This window comes from Salvelinus fontinalis, chromosome 33 (genome assembly GCF_029448725.1).
Source record: "Salvelinus fontinalis isolate EN_2023a chromosome 33, ASM2944872v1, whole genome shotgun sequence".
Lineage (NCBI taxonomy): Eukaryota > Metazoa > Chordata > Actinopteri > Salmoniformes > Salmonidae > Salvelinus > Salvelinus fontinalis.
In genome coordinates, this window is record NC_074697.1 from 10,548,857 (window position 1) to 10,558,969 (window position 10,113).

The window sequence follows — 10,113 nt, forward strand, 5'->3', positions numbered from 1 at the left end:
TCCAAATACCACTCCCTCATTCTCTCCTTCCTTCCTTCCAAATACCACTGCCTCTTTCTCTCCTTCCTTCCTTCCAAATGCCACTCCCTCTTTCTCTCTCTCTCTCCTTCCTTCCAAATACCACTCCCTCTTTCTCCTTCCTTCCAAATACCACTCCCTCTTTCTCTCTCTCTCTCCTTCCTTCCAAATACCACTCCCTCTTTCTCTCTCTCTCGCTCCTTCCTTCCAAATACCACTCCCTCTTTCTCTCTCTCCTTCCTTCCAAATACCACTCCCTCATTCTCTCTCTCTCCTTCCTTCCAAATACCACTCCCTCATTCTCTCTCTCTCTCTCTCTCCTTCCTTCCAAATACCACTCCCTCATTCTCTCCTTCCTTCCTTCCAAATACCACTCCCTCTTTCTCTCTCTCTCGCTCCTTCCTTCCAAATACCACTCCCTCTTTCTCTCTCTCCTTCCTTCCAAATACCACTCCCTCATTCTCTCTCTCTCCTTCCTTCCAAATACCACTCCCTCATTCTCTCTCTCTCTCTCTCTCCTTCCTTCCAAATACCACTCCCTCATTCTCTCCTTCCTTCCTTCCAAATACCACTCCCTCTTTCTCTCCTTCCTTCCTTCCAAATGCCACACCCTCTTTCTCTCTCTCTCTCCTTCCTTCCAAATGCCACTCCCTCATTCTCTCTCTCCTTCCTTCCAAATACCACTGCCTCATTCTCTCTCTCCTTCCTTTCAAATACCACTCCCTCATTCTCTCTCTCCTTCCTTCCAAATACCACTCCATCATTCTCTCTCTCTCTCCTTCCTTCCAATTACCACTCCCTCATTCTCTCTCTCTCTCTCCTTCCTTCCAAATACCACTCCCTCATTCTCTCTCTCTCTCTCCTTCCTTCCAAATACCATTCTCTCTCTCTCTCTCCTTCCTTCCTTCCAAATACCACTCCCTCTTTCTCTCCTTCCTTCCTTCCAAATGCCACTCCCTCTTTCTCTCTCTCTCTCCTTCCTTCCAAATACCACTCCCTCTTTCTCTCTCTCTCTCCTTCCTTCCAAATACCACTCCCTCTTTCTCTCTCTCTCTCCTTCCTTCCAAATACCACTCCCTCTTTCTCTCTCTCTCTCTCTCCTTCCTTCCAAATACCACTCCCTCTTTCTCTCTCTCTCTCTCTCCTTCCTTCCAAATACCACTCCCTCATTCTCTCTCTCTCTCTCTCCCTTCCAAATACCACTCCCTTATTCTCTCTCTCCTTCCTTTCAAATACCACTCCCTCATTCTCTCTCTCCTTCCTTTCAAATACCACTCCCTCATTCTCTCTCTCCTTCCTTCCAAATACCACTCCCTCATTCTCTCTCTCCTTCCTTCCAAATACCACTCCCTCATTCTCTCTCTCCTTCCTTCCAAATACCACTCCCTCATTCTCTCTCTCCTTCCTTCCAAATACCACTCCCTCATTCTCTCTCTCCTTCCTTCCAAATACCACTCCCTCATTCTCTCTCTCCTTCCTTCCAAATACCACTCCCTCATTCTCTCTCTCCTTCCTTCCAAATACCACTCCCTCATTCTCTCTCTCCTTCCTTCCAAATACCACTCCCTCATTCTCTCTCTCCTTCCTTCCAAATACCACTCCCTCATTCTCTCTCTCCTTCCTTCCAAATACCACTCCCTCATTCTCTCTCTCCTTCCTTCCAAATACCACTCCCTCATTCTCTCTCTCCTTCCTTCCAAATACCACTCCCTCATTCTCTCTCTCTCTCTCCTTCCTTCCAAATACCACTCCCTCATTCTCTCTCTCTCTCTCCTTCCTTCCAAATACCACTCCCTCATTCTCTCTCTCTCCTTCCTTCCAAATACCACTCCCTCATTCTCTCTCTCTCCTTCCTTCCAAATACCACTCCCTCATTCTCTCCTTCCTTCCTTCCAAATACCACTCCCTCTTTCTCTCTCTCTCTCCTTCCTTCCAAATACCACTCCCTCTTTCTCTCTCTCTCTCCTTCCTTCCAAATACCACTCCCTCTTTCTCTCTCTCTCTCCTTCCTTCCAAATACCACTCCCTCTTTCTCTCTCTCTCTCCTTCCTTCCAAATACCACTCCCTCTTTCTCTCTCTCTCTCTCCTTCCTTCCAAATACCACTCCCTCATTCTCTCTCTCTCTCTCCTTCCTTCCAAATACTACTCCCTCATTCTCTCTCTCTCTCTCCCTTCCAAATACCACTCTCTCTCTCTCTCCTTCCTTCCAAATACCACTCCCTCATTCTCTCTCCTTCCTTCCAAATACCACTCCCTCTTTCTCTCCTTCCTTCCTTCCAAATACCACTCCCTCTTTCTCTCTCTCTCTCCTTCCTTCCAAATACCACTCCCTCTTTCTCTCTCTCTCTCCTTCCTTCCAAATACCACTCCCTCTTTCTCTCTCTCTCTCCTTCCTTCCAAATACCACTCCCTCTTTCTCTCTCTCTCTCCTTCCTTCCAAATACCACTCCCTCTTTCTCTCTCTCTCTCTCCTTCCTTCCAAATACCACTCCCTCATTCTCTCTCTCTCTCTCCTTCCTTCCAAATACCACTCCCTCATTCTCTCTCTCTCTCTCCCTTCCAAATACCACTCTCTCTCTCTCTCCTTCCTTCCAAATACCACTCCCTCATTCTCTCTCCTTCCTTCCAAATACCACTCCCTCATTCTCTCTCTCTCTCTCTCCTTCCTTCCAAATACCACTCCCTCATTCTCTCTCTCTCCTTCCTTCCAAATACCACTCCATCATTCTCTCTCTCTCTCCTTCCTTCCAAATACCACTCCCTCATTCTCTCTCTCTCTCTCCTTCCTTCCAAATACCACTCCCTCTTTCTCTCTCTCTCTCTCCTTCCTTCCAAATACCACTCCCTCTTTCTCTCTCTCTCTCTCCTTCCTTCCAAATACCACTCCCTCTTTCTCTCTCTCTCTCTCCTTCCTTCCAAATACCACTCCCTCATTTTCTCTCTCTCTCTCTCTCCTTCCTTCCAAATACCACTCCCTCATTCTCTCTCTCTCTCTCTCCTTCCTTCCAAATACCACTCCTTCATTCTCTCTCTCTCTCTCCTTCCTTCCAAATACCACTCCCTCATTCTCTCTCTCTCTCTCTCTCCTTCCTTCCAAATACCACTCCCTCATTCTCTCTCTCTCTCTCTCTCTCTCTCTCTCTCTCTCCTTCCTTCCAAATACCACTTCCTCATTCTCTCTCTCTCCTTCCTTCCAAATACCACTCCCTCATTCTCTCTCTCTCCTTCCTTCCAAATACCACTCCCTCATTCTCTCTCTCTCCTTCCTTCCAAATACCACTCCCTCTTTCTCTCTCTCTCTCTCCTTCCTTCCAAATACCACTCCCTCTTTCTCTCTCTCTCCTTCCTTCCAAATACCACTCCCTCTTTCTCTCTCTCTCTCTCCTTCCTTCCAAATACCACTCCCTCTTTCTCTCTCTCTCTCTCCTTCCTTCCAAATACCACTCCCTCTTTCTCTCTCTCTCTCTCCTTCCTTCCAAATACCACTCCCTCTTTCTCTCTCTCTCTCTCCTTCCTTCCAAATACCACTCCCTCTTTCTCTCTCTCTCTCTCCTTCCTTCCAAATACCACTCCCTCTTTCTCTCTCTCTCTCTCCTTCCTTCCAAATACCACTCCCTCTTTCTCTCTCTCTCTCTCCTTCCTTCCAAATACCACTCCCTCTTTCTCTCTCCTCTCTCCTTCCTTCCAAATACCACTCCCTCTTTCTCTCTCTCTCTCTCCTTCCTTCCAAATACCACTCCCTCATTCTCTCTCTCTCTCTCTCCTTCCTTCCAAATACCACTCCCTCATTTTCTCTCTCTCTCTCTCTCCTTCCTTCCAAATACCACTCCCTCATTTTCTCTCTCTCTCTCTCTCCTTCCTTCCAAATACCACTCCCTCATCCTCTCTCTCTCTCTCCTTCCTTCCAAATACCACTCCCTCATTCTCTCCTTCCTTCCAAATACCACTCCCTCTTTCTCTCTCACCTTCCTTCCAAATACCACTCCCTCATTCTCTCTCACCTTCCTTCCAAATACCACTCCCTCATTCTCTCTCTCCTTCCATCCAAATACCACTCCCTCATTCTCTCTCCTTCCTTCCAAATACGTCTCTCTCCTTCCTTCCAAATACCACTCCCTCATTCTCTCTCTCTCTCCTTCCTTCCAAATACGTCTCTCTCCTTCCTTCCAAATACCACTCCATCATTCTCTCTCTCCTAACTTCCAAATACCACTCCCTCATTCTCTCTCTCTCCTTCCTTCCAAATACCACTCCCTCATTCTCTCTCTCTCTCCTTCCTTCCAAATACCACTCCCTCATTCTCTCTCTCTCCTTCCTTCCAAATACCACTCCCTCATTCTCTCTCTCTCTCTCCTTCCTTCCAAATACCACTCCCTCATTCTCTCTCTCTCTCTCCTTCCTTCCAAATACCACTCCCTCATTCTCTCTCTCTCTCTCTCCTTCCTTCCAAATACCACTCCCTCATTCTCTCTCTCTCTCTCTCTCCTTCCTTCAAATACCACTCCCTCATTCTATCTCTCTCCTTCCTTCCAAATACCACTCCCTCATTCTCTCCTTCCAAATACCACTCCCTCTTTCTCTCTCACCTTCCTTCCAAATACCACTCCCTCATTCTCTCTCACCTTCCTTCCAAATACCACTCCCTCATTCTCTCTCTCCTTCCATCCAAATACCACTCCCTCATTCTCTCTCTCCTTCCTTCCAAATACGTCTCTCTCCTTCCTTCCAAATACCACTCCCTCATTCTCTCTCTCTCTCCTTCCTTCCAAATACATCTCTCTCCTTCCTTCCAAATAGCACTCCCTCATTCTCTCTCTCTCTCCTTCCTTCCAAATACCACTCCCTCATTCGCTCTCTCCTTCCTTCCAAATACCACTCCATCATTCTCTCTCTCCTTCCTTCCAAATACCACTCCCTCATTCTCTCTCTCTCCTTCCTTCCAAATACCACTCCCTCATTCTCTCTCTCACCTTCCTTCCAAATACCACTCCCTCATTCTCTCTCTCCTTCCATCCAAATACCACTCCCTCATTCTCTCTCTCCTTCCTTCCAAATACGTCTCTCTCCTTCCTTCCAAATACCACTCCCTCATTCTCTCTCTCTCTCCTTCCTTCCAAATACGTCTCTCTCCTTCCTTCCAAATACCACTCCATCATTCTCTCTCTCCTAACTTCCAAATACCACTCCCTCATTCTCTCTCTCTCCTTCCTTCCAAATACCACTCCCTCATTCTCTCTCTCTCTCCTTCCTTCCAAATACCACTCCCTCATTCTCTCTCTCTCTCTCTCCTTCCTTCCAAATACCACTCCCTCATTCTCTCTCTCTCTCTCTCCTTCCTTCCAAATACCACTCCCTCATTGTCTCTCTCTCTCTCTCCTTCCTTCCAAATACCACTCCCTCATTCTCTCTCTCTCTCTCTCTCTCTCTCTCCTTCCTTCAAATACCACTCCCTCATTCTATCTCTCTCCTTCCTTCCAAATACCACTCCCTCATTCTCTCCTTCCAAATACCACTCCCTCATTATCTCTCTCCTTCCTTCCAAATACCACTCCCTCATTCTCTCTCCTTCCTTCCAAATACCACTCCCTCATCATCTCTCTCTCCTTCCTTCCAAATACCACTCCCTCTTTCTCTCTCACCTTCCTTCCAAATACCACTCCCTCATTCTCTCTCACCTTCCTTCCAAATACCACTCCCTCATTCTCTCTCTCCTTCCATCCAAATACCACTCCCTCATTCTCTCTCTCCTTCCTTCCAAATACGTCTCTCTCCTTCCTTCCAAATACCACTCCCTCATTCTCTCTCTCTCTCCTTCCTTCCAAATACCACTCCCTCATTCGCTCTCTCCTTCCTTCCAAATACCACTCCATCATTCTCTCTCTCCTTCCTTCCAAATACCACTCCCTCATTCTCTCTCTCTCCTTCCTTCCAAATACCACTCCCTCATTCTCTCTCTCGCATTCCTTTCAAATACCACTCCCTCATTCTCTCTCCTTCCTTCCAAATACCACTCCCTCATTCTCTCTCCTTCCTTCCAAATACCACTCCCTCATTCTCTCTCTCCTTCCTTCCAAATACCACTCCCTCATTCTCTCTCCTTCCTTCCAAATACCACTCCCTCATTCTCTCTCTCTCCTTCCTTCCAAATACCACTCCCTCATTCTCTCCTTCCTTCCTTCCAAATACCACTCCCTCTTTCTCTCTCTCTCTCCTTCCTTCCAAATACCACTCCCTCTTTCTCTCTCTCTCCTTCCTTCCAAATACCACTCCCTCTTTCTCTCTCTCTCTCCTTCCTTCCAAATACCACTCCCTCTTTCTCTCTCTCTCTCCTTCCTTCCAAATACCACTCCCTCTTTCTCTCTCTCTCTCTCCTTCCTTCCAAATACCACTCCCTCATTCTCTCTCTCTCTCTCCTTCCTTCCAAATACTACTCCCTCATTCTCTCTCTCTCTCTCTCCCTTCCAAATACCACTCTCTCTCTCTCTCCTTCCTTCCAAATACCACTCCCTCATTCTCTCTCCTTCCTTCCAAATACCACTCCCTCTTTCTCTCCTTCCTTCCTTCCAAATACCACTCCCTCTTTCTCTCTCTCTCTCCTTCCTTCCAAATACCACTCCCTCTTTCTCTCTCTCTCTCCTTCCTTCCAAATACCACTCCCTCTTTCTCTCTCTCTCTCCTTCCTTCCAAATACCACTCCCTCTTTCTCTCTCTCTCTCCTTCCTTCCAAATACCACTCCCTCTTTCTCTCTCTCTCTCTCCTTCCTTCCAAATACCACTCCCTCATTCTCTCTCTCTCTCTCCTTCCTTCCAAATACCACTCCCTCATTCTCTCTCTCTCTCTCCCTTCCAAATACCACTCTCTCTCTCTCTCCTTCCTTCCAAATACCACTCCCTCATTCTCTCTCCTTCCTTCCAAATACCACTCCCTCATTCTCTCTCTCTCTCTCTCCTTCCTTCCAAATACCACTCCCTCATTCTCTCTCTCTCCTTCCTTCCAAATACCACTCCATCATTCTCTCTCTCTCTCCTTCCTTCCAAATACCACTCCCTCATTCTCTCTCTCTCTCTCTCTCCTTCCTTCCAAATACCACTCCCTCTTTCTCTCTCTCTCTCTCCTTCCTTCCAAATACCACTCCCTCTTTCTCTCTCTCTCTCTCCTTCCTTCCAAATACCACTCCCTCTTTCTCTCTCTCTCTCTCCTTCCTTCCAAATACCACTCCCTCATTTTCTCTCTCTCTCTCTCTCCTTCCTTCCAAATACCACTCCCTCATTCTCTCTCTCTCTCTCTCCTTCCTTCCAAATACCACTCCTTCATTCTCTCTCTCTCTCTCCTTCCTTCCAAATACCACTCCCTCATTCTCTCTCTCTCTCTCTCTCCTTCCTTCCAAATACCACTCCCTCATTCTCTCTCTCTCTCTCTCTCTCTCTCTCTCCTTCCTTCCAAATACCACTTCCTCATTCTCTCTCTCTCCTTCCTTCCAAATACCACTCCCTCATTCTCTCTCTCTCCTTCCTTCCAAATACCACTCCCTCATTCTCTCTCTCTCCTTCCTTCCAAATACCACTGCCTCTTTCTCTCTCTCTCTCTCCTTCCTTCCAAATACCACTCCCTCTTTCTCTCTCTCTCTCTCCTTCCTTCCAAATACCACTCCCTCTTTCTCTCTCTCTCCTTCCTTCCAAATACCACTCCCTCTTTCTCTCTCTCTCTCTCCTTCCTTCCAAATACCACTCCCTCTTTCTCTCTCTCTCTCTCCTTCCTTCCAAATACCACTCCCTCTTTCTCTCTCTCTCTCTCCTTCCTTCCAAATACCACTCCCTCTTTCTCTCTCTCTCTCTCCTTCCTTCCAAATACCACTCCCTCTTTCTCTCTCTCTCTCTCCTTCCTTCCAAATACCACTCCCTCTTTCTCTCTCTCTCTCTCCTTCCTTCCAAATACCACTCCCTCTTTCTCTCTCTCTCTCTCCTTCCTTCCAAATACCACTCCCTCTTTCTCTCTCTCTCTCTCCTTCCTTCCAAATACCACTCCCTCTTTCTCTCTCTCTCTCTCCTTCCTTCCAAATACCACTCCCTCTTTCTCTCTCTCTCTCTCCTTCCTTCCAAATACCACTCCCTCTTTCTCTCTCTCTCTCTCCTTCCTTCCAAATACCACTCCCTCATTCTCTCTCTCTCTCTCTCCTTCCTTCCAAATACCACTCCCTCATTTTCTCTCTCTCTCTCTCTCCTTCCTTCCAAATACCACTCCCTCATTTTCTCTCTCTCTCTCTCTCTCCTTCCTTCCAAATACCACTCCCTCATCCTCTCTCTCTCTCTCCTTCCTTCCAAATACCACTCCCTCATTCTCTCCTTCCTTCCAAATACCACTCCCTCTTTCTCTCTCACCTTCCTTCCAAATACCACTCCCTCATTCTCTCTCACCTTCCTTCCAAATACCACTCCCTCATTCTCTCTCTCCTTCCATCCAAATACCACTCCCTCATTCTCTCTCCTTCCTTCCAAATACGTCTCTCTCCTTCCTTCCAAATACCACTCCCTCATTCTCTCTCTCTCTCCTTCCTTCCAAATACGTCTCTCTCCTTCCTTCCAAATACCACTCCATCATTCTCTCTCTCCTAACTTCCAAATACCACTCCCTCATTCTCTCTCTCTCCTTCCTTCCAAATACCACTCCCTCATTCTCTCTCTCTCTCCTTCCTTCCAAATACCACTCCCTCATTCTCTCTCTCTCTCTCTCTCTCCTTCCTTCCAAATACCACTCCCTCATTCTCTCTCTCTCTCTCCTTCCTTCCAAATACCACTCCCTCATTCTCTCTCTCTCTCTCCTTCCTTCCAAATACCACTCCCTCATTCTCTCTCTCTCTCTCTCCTTCCTTCCAAATACCACTCCCTCATTCTCTCTCTCTCTCTCTCTCCTTCCTTCAAATACCACTCCCTCATTCTATCTCTCTCCTTCCTTCCAAATACCACTCCCTCATTCTCTCCTTCCAAATACCACTCCCTCTTTCTCTCTCACCTTCCTTCCAAATACCACTCCCTCATTCTCTCTCACCTTCCTTCCAAATACCACTCCCTCATTCTCTCTCTCCTTCCATCCAAATACCACTCCCTCATTCTCTCTCTCCTTCCTTCCAAATACGTCTCTCTCCTTCCTTCCAAATACCACTCCCTCATTCTCTCTCTCTCTCCTTCCTTCCAAATACATCTCTCTCCTTCCTTCCAAATACCACTCCCTCATTCTCTCTCTCTCTCCTTCCTTCCAAATACCACTCCCTCATTCGCTCTCTCCTTCCTTCCAAATACCACTCCATCATTCTCTCTCTCCTTCCTTCCAAATACCACTCCCTCATTCTCTCTCTCTCCTTCCTTCCAAATACCACTCCCTCATTCTCTCTCTCACCTTCCTTCCAAATACCACTCCCTCATTCTCTCTCTCCTTCCATCCAAATACCACTCCCTCATTCTCTCTCTCCTTCCTTCCAAATACGTCTCTCTCCTTCCTTCCAAATACCACTCCCTCATTCTCTCTCTCTCTCCTTCCTTCCAAATACGTCTCTCTCCTTCCTTCCAAATACCACTCCATCATTCTCTCTCTCCTAACTTCCAAATACCACTCCCTCATTCTCTCTCTCTCCTTCCTTCCAAATACCACTCCCTCATTCTCTCTCTCTCTCCTTCCTTCCAAATACCACTCCCTCATTCTCTCTCTCTCTCTCTCCTTCCTTCCAAATACCACTCCCTCATTCTCTCTCTCTCTCTCTCCTTCCTTCCAAATACCACTCCCTCATTGTCTCTCTCTCTCTCTCCTTCCTTCCAAATACCACTCCCTCATTCTCTCTCTCTCTCTCTCTCTCTCTCTCCTTCCTTCAAATACCACTCCCTCATTCTATCTCTCTCCTTCCTTCCAAATACCACTCCCTCATTCTCTCCTTCCAAATACCACTCCCTCATTATCTCTCTCCTTCCTTCCAAATACCACTCCCTCATTCTCTCTCCTTCCTTCCAAATACCACTCCCTCATCATCTCTCTCTCCTTCCTTCCAAATACCACTCCCTCTTTCTCTCTCACCTTCCTTCCAAATACCACTCCCTCATTCTCT

General features: G+C 47.1%; 1 protein-coding gene across 1 annotated transcript in view; it reads left to right on the forward strand.

The window, feature by feature from the left end:
* The window catches only part of pdgfd (platelet derived growth factor d), a 151,374-nt gene that overhangs the window by 110,599 nt on the left and 30,662 nt on the right, over positions 1 to 10,113 (forward strand). The window lies entirely within an intron of this gene.